This window comes from Ammospiza caudacuta, chromosome 2 (genome assembly GCF_027887145.1).
Source record: "Ammospiza caudacuta isolate bAmmCau1 chromosome 2, bAmmCau1.pri, whole genome shotgun sequence".
In the NCBI taxonomy this organism is placed as follows: domain Eukaryota; kingdom Metazoa; phylum Chordata; class Aves; order Passeriformes; family Passerellidae; genus Ammospiza; species Ammospiza caudacuta.
The window spans coordinates 11815052-11828061 of record NC_080594.1 but is presented as its reverse complement, the minus strand read 5'-3'; the positions used below and the strand labels follow the sequence as shown (position 1 = coordinate 11828061).

General features: G+C 38.1%; 1 long non-coding RNA gene across 1 annotated transcript; it reads right to left on the bottom strand.

The window, feature by feature from the left end:
- Nucleotides 1-878: 878 nt before the first annotated feature.
- LOC131572378 (uncharacterized) lies at nucleotides 879-4324 on the bottom strand. The gene is made up of 2 exons (XR_009276024.1): nucleotides 4221-4324; nucleotides 879-3289 (listed from the first exon to the last, which is right to left on the bottom strand). It is a non-coding gene; the product is annotated as an uncharacterized LOC131572378 (long non-coding RNA).
- Nucleotides 4325-13010: the final 8686 nt, after the last annotated feature.

The window sequence follows — 13010 nt, the reverse complement described above, 5'->3', positions numbered from 1 at the left end:
ATCCCAGTTCGAGCAGGAATGCAGAGGCAGGACTGCGTATTCACGACTTTTGCTGGAGCACCAAATACGCCAGGCAGGGGTGTATAATGATTCATTTTCTTCTCACTCTCAGTGCAGGGCAGAGCACAACTGAAATCTTCAGACTGACAGAGACAAAACGTTTCACACCACAGTTTCACCTTCATTGTACATACAGTGTTAAATGCAAAATTAATTCAGGGTGCTGAATTTGAACTATCTTCATTCAAGAAAATTTTGCTGATCGAAAAATAAATGCAATGACAATCTTTGATATGCATAGATGGGTGCGTCTTACAGCTGATTAAATCTATAAGGACTTTTATTTCGACAAACTCTACGTGTAATTTAAATTATAAATTGACATGTATATAACAACACACAGTATAGTTTTATCTCATTATACAGCTCGAATGAACAGAATATGTGTTCACCTGATCAGTATCTTAAATAATCTGTTTTCAGTATTGAAAACTGCTACAGAATATGTGTAAATTCCTAACAATGTGTTTCACGATTGTAGCACCTACCTGGGTGCATTTGTCTTTCCTATACACATTCCAATCTACTTTTCCAATATTTCCTAAACCGAAATCAACATTGAATATAACATTTGTGTTAAAAAGGTTACCTCTGCATCTGAATTTTTGCAAGTAGCTCTTTTGGGTGTTCTTAGCATGTGGGACTGACAGTTTACGAAGAAAAGAATTACATATTTACAGGAACAGTATCATCATTGTAATTGCTAAGGCAATATTTTTTATGACTATTTAAAGACTAATTATATCTTGAGCAACTTGAAAACTATGTACTGAGCATAGTTTCTGTCTCTTAAGAAAACAAGACAAGAAGAAAAAGTATTATACTAACAGATAAGAACAATTTATTTTAACAATAGTGTTGATGCTTACAATAAAACACAATTCCTCCCACACAAGTGGAAAAAATATACTGTAGCCAAAATACCACTTTTGAAATGAACAAATAGTTTAGATGCCTGATCTGTGTGAAGCCTTTGTTTCAGTGAAGTCTGATGTATCAACAAAATCCTTCAGCATCTTGGTTAGACACAGGAAACAGAGAAAAATGACTCAGAACTAACTCACCTATAAAATATTAAGAAATACAAATCAGATGACGTGTTTTAGATCAGATGTTTGAGAAAAATAAGCAGTGCAGAATAACTCGTGCCTGTGAATCTCCTTATGCAAAGTCAGTGAAGAACTTAACACGAGGGACAAGCTACAGCTCACACTGGTTATTTTCAGAGGGATAAAAAAATATAAGAAGTGATGGAGAAGTTACAAGTTGAGTCCAGTGATTAGAGTATTGTGGGTTTGCTTTAAATTGAACAGGTACAAGAAATATGTTTCTGAGTGCAGAGGGCTGTTAATGCTGTAGCATGATTTTTAAACCAATATTCTCTTTCAGATTAAAATGTAAATTAAATGAGAGAATATTTTAAATGACATATTGTGTTCTCATTTGGTCAAAGAAAAAGGGTGGCAACTAAGTACAAAATACTCTTTGTTCCATGTTACAGGAAAAGCTAAGCAACAGTTTTCCTGTAGACTGAAATCATTATTCAAACAATAGAATGAATGTTTTCTAGGCCTCAAACATCAGTGTTTATGTTTAATGTTTTAAAAGTCAATTGATGCTTGAACAGTAAGGATGAATATATTCTTTTTGGTAATTATTTATCAGAATTGTCCGCAATAATAATAATAATAATAGTAATAGTATTAATATTATAGTTGGAAATATTTTATATATTTTAGTATCTGTTTTGAATGGGAGTTTTGTTGTTTTTATTGTTTGGGGGGAGTTTTTTCGTGCGAACAAACATCCAGGTTAAATTATAATTCTAAATGTTACATGACATCTAGTCCAGTTTTCTAAACATATAAAAATGTAACATCCCAATGCTGCACAATGAGTAACAGTTATTCGGATGTTTTTTCTTTTTTTTTTCTTTTTTAGGAACAGTTCTGATGCTTAACATTTAAAATAGTTGTATTTTCCTTTTTACCCTTCCAGGCAAGGAAAGCTCCTTTGGTTCTCTAAATTCTGCAGAGAAACAAACACAGTCCAAAGCTGCTGGTTCCCCTCCGCCTAGGTCCCAAGAGCCTGACTTGTGATTGTTGCTAAAAAACCTCACAAGTTAGGGTCTCAGGGACTAGGAAAAGTCCAATATGATCCAGAAGAATTCGTCTTCCAATAAACTGAATTGTTTAGTAGTCATAATCGCTGTCACCAAAACTTTCACTGCTATTGTTAAATAGAAAAAAAACCCCAAACCCAAAAGAAACCCTAAAACCAATGTCCCGTCCCCCCACCAAATCAACACCACATCCTTCCCCCCAAATAAACAAACCACAGTTTCAAGTAGGGGGCAGAAAAGATCAAATAAGCAGGCAAGACGCATACATACATTCAAACAATGTATCAGCTGACTGAACAGACTTTTCTGAGAGTATGGTCCTTAACTTTTGAAAAGAAAAAACAAAGAACACAGGATAAAAATCTTCTCTGCCTTGTCTCACAAGTAGCTATGTTACTATGATGCATCAGAGGGAAGCGTCTACAAATGGGTTAAAATCTGCTTCCAGCAGATTTGTACAGTAACAATTTTATTCTGTTTCCTTAATGCCTGAAAGAAGGATTAAATGCTTGTTAAGGGGGTTCTAATTGAAATATTTCCCCGGTATACTTTTAGTCCTGCTGTTCAGGTGGGCCCTGGGTTACAGAGTACTTTAAACCCATCCACGATGCAAGGATAACCTTTGGGCGTGTATTCACTTTTTGCCTCTTCCCCACGTTCAACATTTAATCCTTCTACAGACTGCTAGAAAAAGCTTCTTCCTTTCCAATGGCAAAACTAGCCTTCACTCCATAAGCTGCAGAAAACAATGACATGCAGAGATTGTTGTCAGTTGAACCAGATTACTCAAAGCACACATAACTTTCAAATACTGTCGATACAGTAGAAAGAATTGCTCGGATTTCCCAAATAATTTTGTTCTGAAGCCGAACACTTTTAATGGCACGACCACAATCCTGAATTACTTTTGCATTCATTCTCCTCCGATCTTTAGCCTTGTTTGCAGAATGAAAAAGAAAATTTCTACTTTAGGGACAGGATCCATCGTGGCTTTTTTTTTTTTCCTGCATCAGATCCCAGAGCAAAAGAAACAGCAGCCATAAAGGTCCTAGCCACTGGAGCAGAATCTGGCATAGAAAACTCAGAGCTCTTCGGGAAGCCGTTCAGCTTTAAAAAGGAAAAAAAAGAGAAGGGGGGGAAGAATTAGAATCTCTGCTGGTCGAACAGGTGAACCATCCATTTACAAGAAAGCTGTACAGAGTGCTCTGCCGAAGAAAAGATTTGCCAGTGCCCCCCACCCCCACCCCTGCCCTTCACCCTCCCTTCCAGACTGATACTTCAGATTTCAGAACATTTTGGATTATTTACAATATTACTTCAGCTGATGATATAATGCAACATTATATAAGAGCCGTTCCTTTGTCACTGTGCACCATTCAATCAGTTATGCCTCAGACACAAAATAGTTAAATGAAACAAAAAATATATATACATATATGAGAGAGAGATATATATGTATAGCAGTCCCTAGAATTCATTAAATTTCTTTTTTTAAAGCTGATCAGGATTTAACAAACAATTTTGACCACAGCTTTCAAATCAATAATTAGAATGAAAAATCTCTCCCCTCTATAAATATGACATTAACATAATTATACCACCCCCATTGCATAGACCCATCCTCTTTAGGGAATACATCTGATGCTCTGAAGATGGAAATCAGTCAGATTTTAGTTGCTCTCGAACGTACCTTTGCTTCTCACTGACTGACTGGCTTTACCTTCCATGCACACACACACACACACACGGTCACAGCACACACTCACACACACACACACACACATGCGCACACACACACTCACACACACACACAGGCACAGAAAGGCACGGCAAAGCAGCGGATGCTGACTCAGAGCAGTTGTGTGTGGAGGGGGTGGTATCGGCTGGTATTTTCACTGCACTCATCATTAACATTAACTCACTCTCTAGCATCCACCCTCTCTCAGACCTGCTGGACTGCAGCATTTGCATGACGCTGTCACTCTAGCCCTTGTGGGTCAGATGTTAGAAGAAAAAAAGAAAAAAACAAAAAAAACACCTCAAGGCTCTCATAAGGAATGCCTTCATTTCTTCCAAAGGGTCCCTCTTCTTATTTTTCCACCTTTCTACTTCCTCTGTTGCTGTGTCTCAGTTGTTTGACATCTTTCCGGAAGAAAATGTCTTGAGCTGCAATAAGCCAGTAGTCAGTCGGTCCTCCCCTCACCTCACACTCCTATTCCCACCCCCTTTTTTTCCTAATCAATAAGACAGATCTCCAAATGCAGTTGTGAAAACAGGCTCTGACACACAGACTTTCATCCTCGATCCTCTGCCTCAGGAATAGCAGGCAACCCAGGCTCACACGTGATGTAGAGAGAAATAATGCCAGTAATTCTTGAACAGTCTTAGGAGTTTATTCTACGCCTTCTTCATTTTTTCCTCTGCTCGAATAAATACCAGTGGGAAGGACACACTAGCTCTCAAAAGCTACAAGGATCCACTTCTTCAGAAAATAATGAACATTAAAAGACTAATATTAATCTTCTTCAAAATTAATGCTATCTTCCTCCCCCCTTCATTGTACTCTTTATAAGTAGGAATTGTCTCATAGCCAAAACCCTGCCAGGGTCTGAATCACCATTCACTGTGCTGAAATCGTGAGTTTCTGGGCTTCAATTGGCATTTAACTGGACTAAGCAATTTTTTTCCTCTTTTTCTTTTATTTTAGACTTCTTAGTTAGAATAAAATAAACAAATAGAAGCTGCCTGTATCAAAGGGAGCACTGCAAGAGAACAATGGCAATACACCCGCACCACCACACTGAGTACTGAAAATGCATGTTTGAGCCCCACTTGTGTATTTTTCTGTACGATATTTGCTCCGTTTTGGTAGAGAAGTCTGAACACATACATACATACCAAATACACACACACAAACAGAAACTGAAGACACGTATAGAAAATATACAAGACAATACAAAGCACAAAGGCTGATAACTGAAACACAGGCACAAGTTGTCTGACAGGCTATGAAAATCCACAGACCTTAATCATTGTGTGCATTTTTACCTTGTTCCTTTGTTCTTAAGGCAAGGGACTTTAATGGCTTACGGTGTTGACAGTCTTTCGGCTTTTCCCTTTTTTACGCCAACAGTATTTGGGAATTACTTTTCCAGACAATACCACACCACTGTGATTCGCGGTATAGAAATTATTTAACAGAGGAGGGGGACAGGTGATACGCAATTCACCAGCCAATTCTCTGAGCTGCCTGGTGCTGTGGAAGCCCTCGGCGTAGCCAGGCGGGCAGGTCCCAGGATGCAGCGCTGCAGTCCCAGCTCAGGTAGCCCTTTTGGCAACCTTACGGCAGCAGCAGCCAACGGGAAGGGCATCCTCTCGCAGGGAAGGTCCAAAAAGAAAATACCACACAGCCCCAGAGTAAAGGAAGGAAGCCAAAACGCCAGGTACACGCCCTAAGCCCAGCTAGTGCGCGCTTGGCACCAGTTGTGGCAATGGTGATTGATTTCTTAGGAAAAGGATGGAGGAAAGTAGACAATTAGGAAACAGTTAAGTTTGTAATCTCAGAGAAAGGGAGAGACGGAGACAGACACACACCCACATACAGAGAGCGAGCGAAGAACGCCAAGCATGAGACAACAAAAACAAGACCAAAATCAGATTTGGGAAACTGAAAAAATACAGGATTACAGCATTCAGCTTAGCAGTTACTGAGGTATATGAAAAAAAAAAAAATTACCACATGCACAGCATGGCTTAAAATACTTATTGCCATCAACAGTCTGTGACGGATGCCGGCTTCTTACTGCTATACGTACATTAGATTGGTCATCGCCTCTTAATCTCCTTTTGCTCAGACCCATCCATTTTTTGCTGCTCCAGCATCTGTGCCCTTTATGCTTTTTTTCTGTATAGTTACCCACAATACCCTGGATAAATTAATGTCATGACCTCACTATGGCTATCAGAAAGAAAAAAAAAGTCTACTATTTTAATAATTGAACGTGCACGTACAGCAAACTGCCTACTGATAGCCCAGCTTTGTGGACTGCCTCCAAAAGCAGCCTTTGCTAGCTCTGCGAATCAGAGACAACAGATGCAAATACTGGCCACAGAGCCCCGGCTCTCTGCCTTGCCTTTTTTTTTTTTAAAAACCCACCCTTTTCAGTCTGTGCCACTTCATTTTCCCTGTGCCTCTTCCCTCAATGGTTAAAAACATTAGCCTGATGAAATTAGAGGCTTCTGAATAAAAGGATGAAGATGAGTGAAAATTATAAATGGTTGCAGATTCTGGAAATTTATATCCAGACGGTGAGTAGGGAAGAGTACCCAGGTTCAAGTGCTGAGCCTTACTCGGGAGCACCTCTGGGGCCAATGGGACTGCAGACTAGATTAAATCAATAGTCGTCTGAAACGAGATGTCGTAATCAATCAGCTCAATTACCACTGTCATAGATCTGGGCTTAAGGTCTTTCCTGATTCCACTCTTCTAATCATTAACCCTTATACATCCTCATAATAGGAACTCACGCTAGCTCTGCTGCCCTACCTTCAGACCAACAAAGTTTAGCTTAGCATTTTCTCTTCTTTTTCCTTTCCCTATTTAAATAACATCAGAGTGGGTCAGCAAGAAATGTTTTAAATGTGAATATGGCGAGATTAGATGCACTCCTTTAAGTGTACCTATTATATATGTGCTGCTGTGCACTTATATATTATTATTATGCCTCCGGGAGTGGCTGGGTGGATCAAAGACTGCTGTTTAATTAACATTCAACTCAGCTGTTTCCTTGGAGATTAAAAATAGAAGACTAGTTGAATTAAACTGAAGCTGTTCACTCCTTTCACTAATCCAATATTACAGAACCCTCCTCCCCACAACCTAGTTAGAAACAACTCATTTCTGGTTAATCAGCCACCAGGAAAATCCATTTTCAATTTGAAGGTAAGTGTGAAAAAGTTGGAAAGACAGCTTTGTGTGCATGTCTGAATTTCACAGAATTGCCCATCATTTACATTTTGCATCCACAGTATGGTAAATCCTCATGCAATGCAAGGAGAAAAGAACCATCAGGCTTGACTATGAGCAGAACCACTTTAAATTCTTGCCTGTAATTATTATTTACTGTATGAAGATTAAATATCAACCATTAAACTCTTTTTTTTTTTTTTAATTCCTGTGCAGGAAAAGATCTAAGAGCTTTTCATTAAAATGCTACAGCAGTTCTCACATATCTGTCTCTGATTTTGTTAGGAGGAAAGAAAGAATACAGGAAGCAGGTATCCAGAATTCAGGTCTCTTAAGTCTGATTTCTTCTCTTAGACTTAAATAATAGTCAAGTAAGAAAACCCTGGTACATTTACACTTACATCACTGCCTGCACACACTGCCTCTGCTTCCAAGCAGAACCACACCTTTTTTAACCATAGATCTGCTTCTCATCTGGACAGACAGCATGCACAGCCCCACTCCAGGCAGCACTGAGAATACCAAATAGCAGAATTAGCTGTGGTAATGGTATTTTGGGGGGGGAATTTGTGCTCCTGGAGATGCCAGCAGTGGGTCTGGGACAGGGGCAGCAAACACAGATCTCACAGCAAAGGCTGAGGTCGGGGGTCTGTCTGGGCAGGGCTCCATGCTGTCCAAACCAGGTTATAATTGGAGATCCACTGCTGGATTTAATGACCCGCTGTTTTCATTAGGAGAAATATAAAAAATTGGTCTCGAAAGTGATTCAGCTGCTAGCATAGGTGCTTTTTAACAGGCTTATACCTCAGCCAGGAACAGCTTGGTTGCAGTCACTGACCCCTCACAGATGGAAAAAAAATGACCTCAGCTTTGCCTCTTTTCTGGGAAAGATGTAGCTGGCAGGGGGATGAGAAACAAAAAGAACCTTAATTTTGTCCTTTAGTCATGCTAAATGAATGCACTGCACCAGACACCACCTTAAACTGGCTGAAGGGCACTGCTCAGTTTTGCAGGCAGCAGCTCAGACTGTGAGCATCATCCACAAGGGGACAGCATCCACATCCACACTGGAAAGATGCAGTTTGTGTCTGTGAGGAACAGAAAGGGGAGCAGCCATTGCTGAAAGCCCCAAAAATAATAATAATAAAAAATTTTAAAAAAAGAGAGAGAGAAGAAAGAAGACATTTCCTGGATTATTACTTCTGGACGGAGAGGGAGGAGAGGTGAGACTGGACATGCATGTCAGATATGAGAACCTGCTCAAATACAGGATCAGCCTTTTGTTTCTTAAACAGCGAGAGTGAGGTGATTTGCAGTATTAATGCAAACTTTGTGTGACAGATAAGGACTCTGGAATAACAGATAGTAATGTTAGGGAATGTGGTAAGAAGAATTAGATACCATTGGAGCAAAATCAGAAGGTATCTAATGGGAAGAGAGAAATGCACTAATAGCAAATGTTATTCTGATTTTACAGTTCTCATCTTCAGATCCTCAGTGTGCTCAAACTGATTCATAACACACTCATCCCTTTTCCTTTTCTAGAAGTAAAAGTTTCTTCATCACAGTGCACATGGAAAGGATATTCATAAAAAAAGATTCTCTTAATGTAGCATTTAAATGACTTAAAAGAGTAACACTGTTAGAATGACTTGTGCCTACTTGGAATGACCTACACCATAGCTCTGTGTGATTGTCTCTAACACCTTCTCACCTCACTGATGAACAGCAAGGGGATAAAGACTTCAGAAAAGTCCCACAGTTATTTAGCCCCAGATTTGCCATAAAAAAAATCTAACCTTCTATTTTCTTGTCTAGAAATGCTACGTCCAGAATTCTTCTTCTAATTTAGTAACTGCCTTTTTTAACTCAACTGTAATTCCCACCTGATCATAAAGTATTGAATATATATATAGCCTACACAATCTATTACAGAAAGGAAATCACAGAAATAAAATTACAGAGAAACAGCAATATCCTTCTCTTCCTACGCAAGCTCCGTCTTACTCAAGAAATGCTATTATGCCATCTCCTTGCTGACTTGTCAATTTACCTGCCCTTTATTAAAACACAGACATGGCAGCGGAAATTATTGCAGTTTGAATTACTTTTTATGTGAATTCTATTCAATAGACCTTGATTTTGCCAACACTTTCAATTAAAAAAAGTAGTTGTATGTGAAAACAAACCACTGTGATATGCATACTTTTTTGACCTATGTTTCCTTCAGCTGTGAGAGCAAGAAGTAATGAATGAATTGACTTTTCTATTTATGAATAATTTTTATACTTACTTCACTGAGTGCTTTGTGTTACTACTTAATATAGCATCAGCACAATGTGAGGAAAGGAAGGGCCCAGTACTAAAATGAAATTCCAACTGTTTAAAACCTGTTTTCCCCTAAACTGCCAGGTCTGCATTTGTAGTCTGTTCAACAAGAAAGATGTAATGTGCCAAGCACTATTGTAAAAATCCTGCTTTGTAAATTTTCCAGTATGATATTTTTACTGTTCTCTGACTTATAGATATACCTGCACACACAGACACACATAATTGATAAAAACACGATATTACATAGAACTATATCACCAAAATAGGCTGTCTATTCCCAGAAGTCACCCCTCCATGTTGGTTACACTATTGTTGCAATCACCAGTGGGTCTGATCCTGAAATAGGGCAATACAAGTCCCTTTATTTGGGTGGATAATGTTTCTGAAATTACCTGAACAATTTCTCTGAGGACTGACTCTGAGGTGTGTATTTGCCACATAAAAGTCCGAGTTTGTAAAAGGAAATTAAAGGTATTTGGTACATGCTGCAAACACTATGAGAATGTACAAAATTCTGCTGTAGGACAAAACACTCCTGTTTTCTTAACAATGCAATCTGAAGATAAACATTTGTGAGAAACATTCAGACACAACATTTCTACAGTGTTGTTTTTAGAGGTTTCAAAAGCAGTCTGGAGAAAAGGAAAGCATTCTAAGAAGAAAATACAAAATAGGTTCAATGCCTGCAAAACCGGAATATTTTAAATTTTCTAGACAGTGAAGGTTAAAGCTATCCTGCATTCTCATAGTTCTCTCTCTCTCCTTTCAATCAATCTCATTGATTTTTTTTAAAGGTCAGAGGCTATACCTTCATTGATCAAAGAAACAGCCTGACACAGCGAAAGAGTCTGCCAATTCCAGACAGATCAATCACACCTTTGTCTGCTTTTGATACATTATGGTTATTTATTCTGCATCACCACGACTTTCTGTCGCATGGCTCCTAATGTAATAATGCTGCTCGGGGACAACAAAAAAAGAAAAGGGGGGAGGGGAAATATTCTATTTAAAATATTTTAAGCCTCTCTCTGGTATTTCTGAGGGTGGCTTATGATGGAACTTGGCCAACTTGTTTGATTTCATTTTTGCCTTGGAACTCCTGTTCTGGTATTTAGCTCTTCTTGGTCAGCTCTTTGTAGGATTTTAAAAAGGCAATCTTTTGAAAACAATTTGTGCAAACTCTTTTTAAAAAAGTAATTGGATCTTGATAGAATAACAGTTGTGATCTAATCACAATCATAATTTTCCACATTTATGGACCATTTTAGAAATGTTTTAATAAATAGGATGTAACTGATACTTGGCTACAGCTACAGCTTTATGACTGCAAAAAGAAACTAATGGTCAGCCTAAAATAATTACTAGGAAATATTGCTGAATAAACAGATATAAGTGCTGAAAAGCTCCTGGCTTTGCAAACTATTATGCTGAAAGCCAGCTAAATCTTTAAAAAATTCACTATAAGCTCACTGTCTGCCATCACTGAAAGTTCTATGCTATTATTTTGCTCTCCATAGCTCCTGCAAGAAGCCTCCTGTTGGTCTAATATCAAAACTTTGTTCACACTTGGTAGCATATCACTTCACTAGCATTACTAGCAAGAGTTTTACTGCTTAAGAAAAATCACTTGTGGGACTTGGGATATTGGTTATAAGTAAAAGCATTAAAATACACTTTAAAAAGTGAAAATGTATCCTAAGAGAAGCCAGTGGTAACATGTCCAGTGACTGCAATGGAACAGGAACTTCACTGGAAGATGTTAATCTCAACTCCTTCAGCCCAAGCTATCTGCTGTAGAAAAGGCAGTTTATGAGATTTCAAAGGACCCTGATTGTATAAAGATTTAAAAAACCTGACACATTTCTTATCAAAATAGGTAACAAAGCTGTGATGGGCTCTATGCAGCACTCAGTCCTATCAAGCAAAGTGGAAGAGTTCAGTAAAATTAAGCATGTAAATCTTTGCAGAATCAGGATATCAGATAATAGGACATAATCACCATAGTTAGAACATTAAAATAAGATAAGCAATAATCCAAACACTTGGCATTAGTTTCTGATTTCATTGTGCCTGCTCTGTAAATTATTGTGCTCCCAATTTACAATTACATCAGCACTATTATGTAGAGCAAAAGGTAAGTGGTATACAAAGCTGAAATATTAAACCCATTAAAAAGTTATGAGTTTGACAGAGCCCCTACATGTATTTGCATTCATGCCAAGAAGTGCATTTGAAAATCTTTAACGAAAGGAAACTGCCTTCCAGTGATAAACTGCAGTGCCTACAAGACATTGCTAAAATGCTACTGCCACTTTCAAAGGCCAAGAGACCTTAAGAATGGTTGCTGGCTGACAGCATTATACAAAAACATACAGTTTCTTCTGTAAAGAAATAAAGCTGAATGCACAACATTTCAAACAAGTTTTGAATAAGTCTATTTGTCCAGCTTACTTTGCAAAGGCTCTGAAGAAAACAGCACCATAAACACTTTCAGTCCCCACACAAGGGCTAAACAAAGAGTCCTCTTTCTAGCCATTTAATCCAGTAATTTATTTTTTCAACCATCACATAAATCGAAACACAGCTGTAACCAATGACTTGCAGATCCAGTTCCCTGCCAGCTGGATCCTGTTCTGCTGAAGCAGCAAGATTTTTACATTGTTCACTTCTGTACATCTGGAGAAATCATTTAGGTTCAAAGGTGACTAGAAAAGCTCTTTAAATAAACTCAACCAACAGTGAAGAGAGGCCTATGTATCTAAGAAAGCCCCACAGAGTTCTATTTTAAAAGTTTTTCCTTTAAATCAGTGCACAGAGCAGTTTGCTTCTTTAACTATTTTTGATTATGACATTTTAATTGAATTCTAACTCAAATATGCATTTTGATAACAAAGAGATATTTAGTATTTCCCATGAATTTTCAAACAATGTCAAAAGTGATCAGAGTCAACAGTGTGTGTATTTATCACATCAAAAGAATGACCAAACAAATAGCAGTGTAGTGAAAAAAAATATACCTCAATTAATGCACCTTTGTTGCTGTCTGAAATGCACCTCAACTTTAAATTAAAAAGAAAACAAACTACAAGAAAGCATATACTGTACTTGGATATGCTGAACCTGAAATCTCTTAGAAGTTAGTCATCAAAATAGCCTTACTTCGAAAACTCTGCCTCATCCCATACTGCAGGAGTCTGCAGGTTAAATAACAGAAATGTCCCTGACATTTTACACTGCACACAGAAATTGGTTACAATGCAGCATTTCTTCCACAAAAGCAATTGCAAAGCAAACCAGCTGAATCTTTCAGAGGAAAAAAACAATGAATATTAAAGGCTCTGTATCTTTGGTTACTTTTCAGGCAAAACAACAGACTCAAACACATTAACAATGGAAGGGGTTTGTGCCTAGCCCAGGCCCCACTATCAACAATATTTATAACACTGAAAGTTTTGATGATAAGTCTTATTTACAAATTCCTAAGTACATGCTCTCAATTACAAATTCAACTAAAATTTTTCTCTGTCTTTG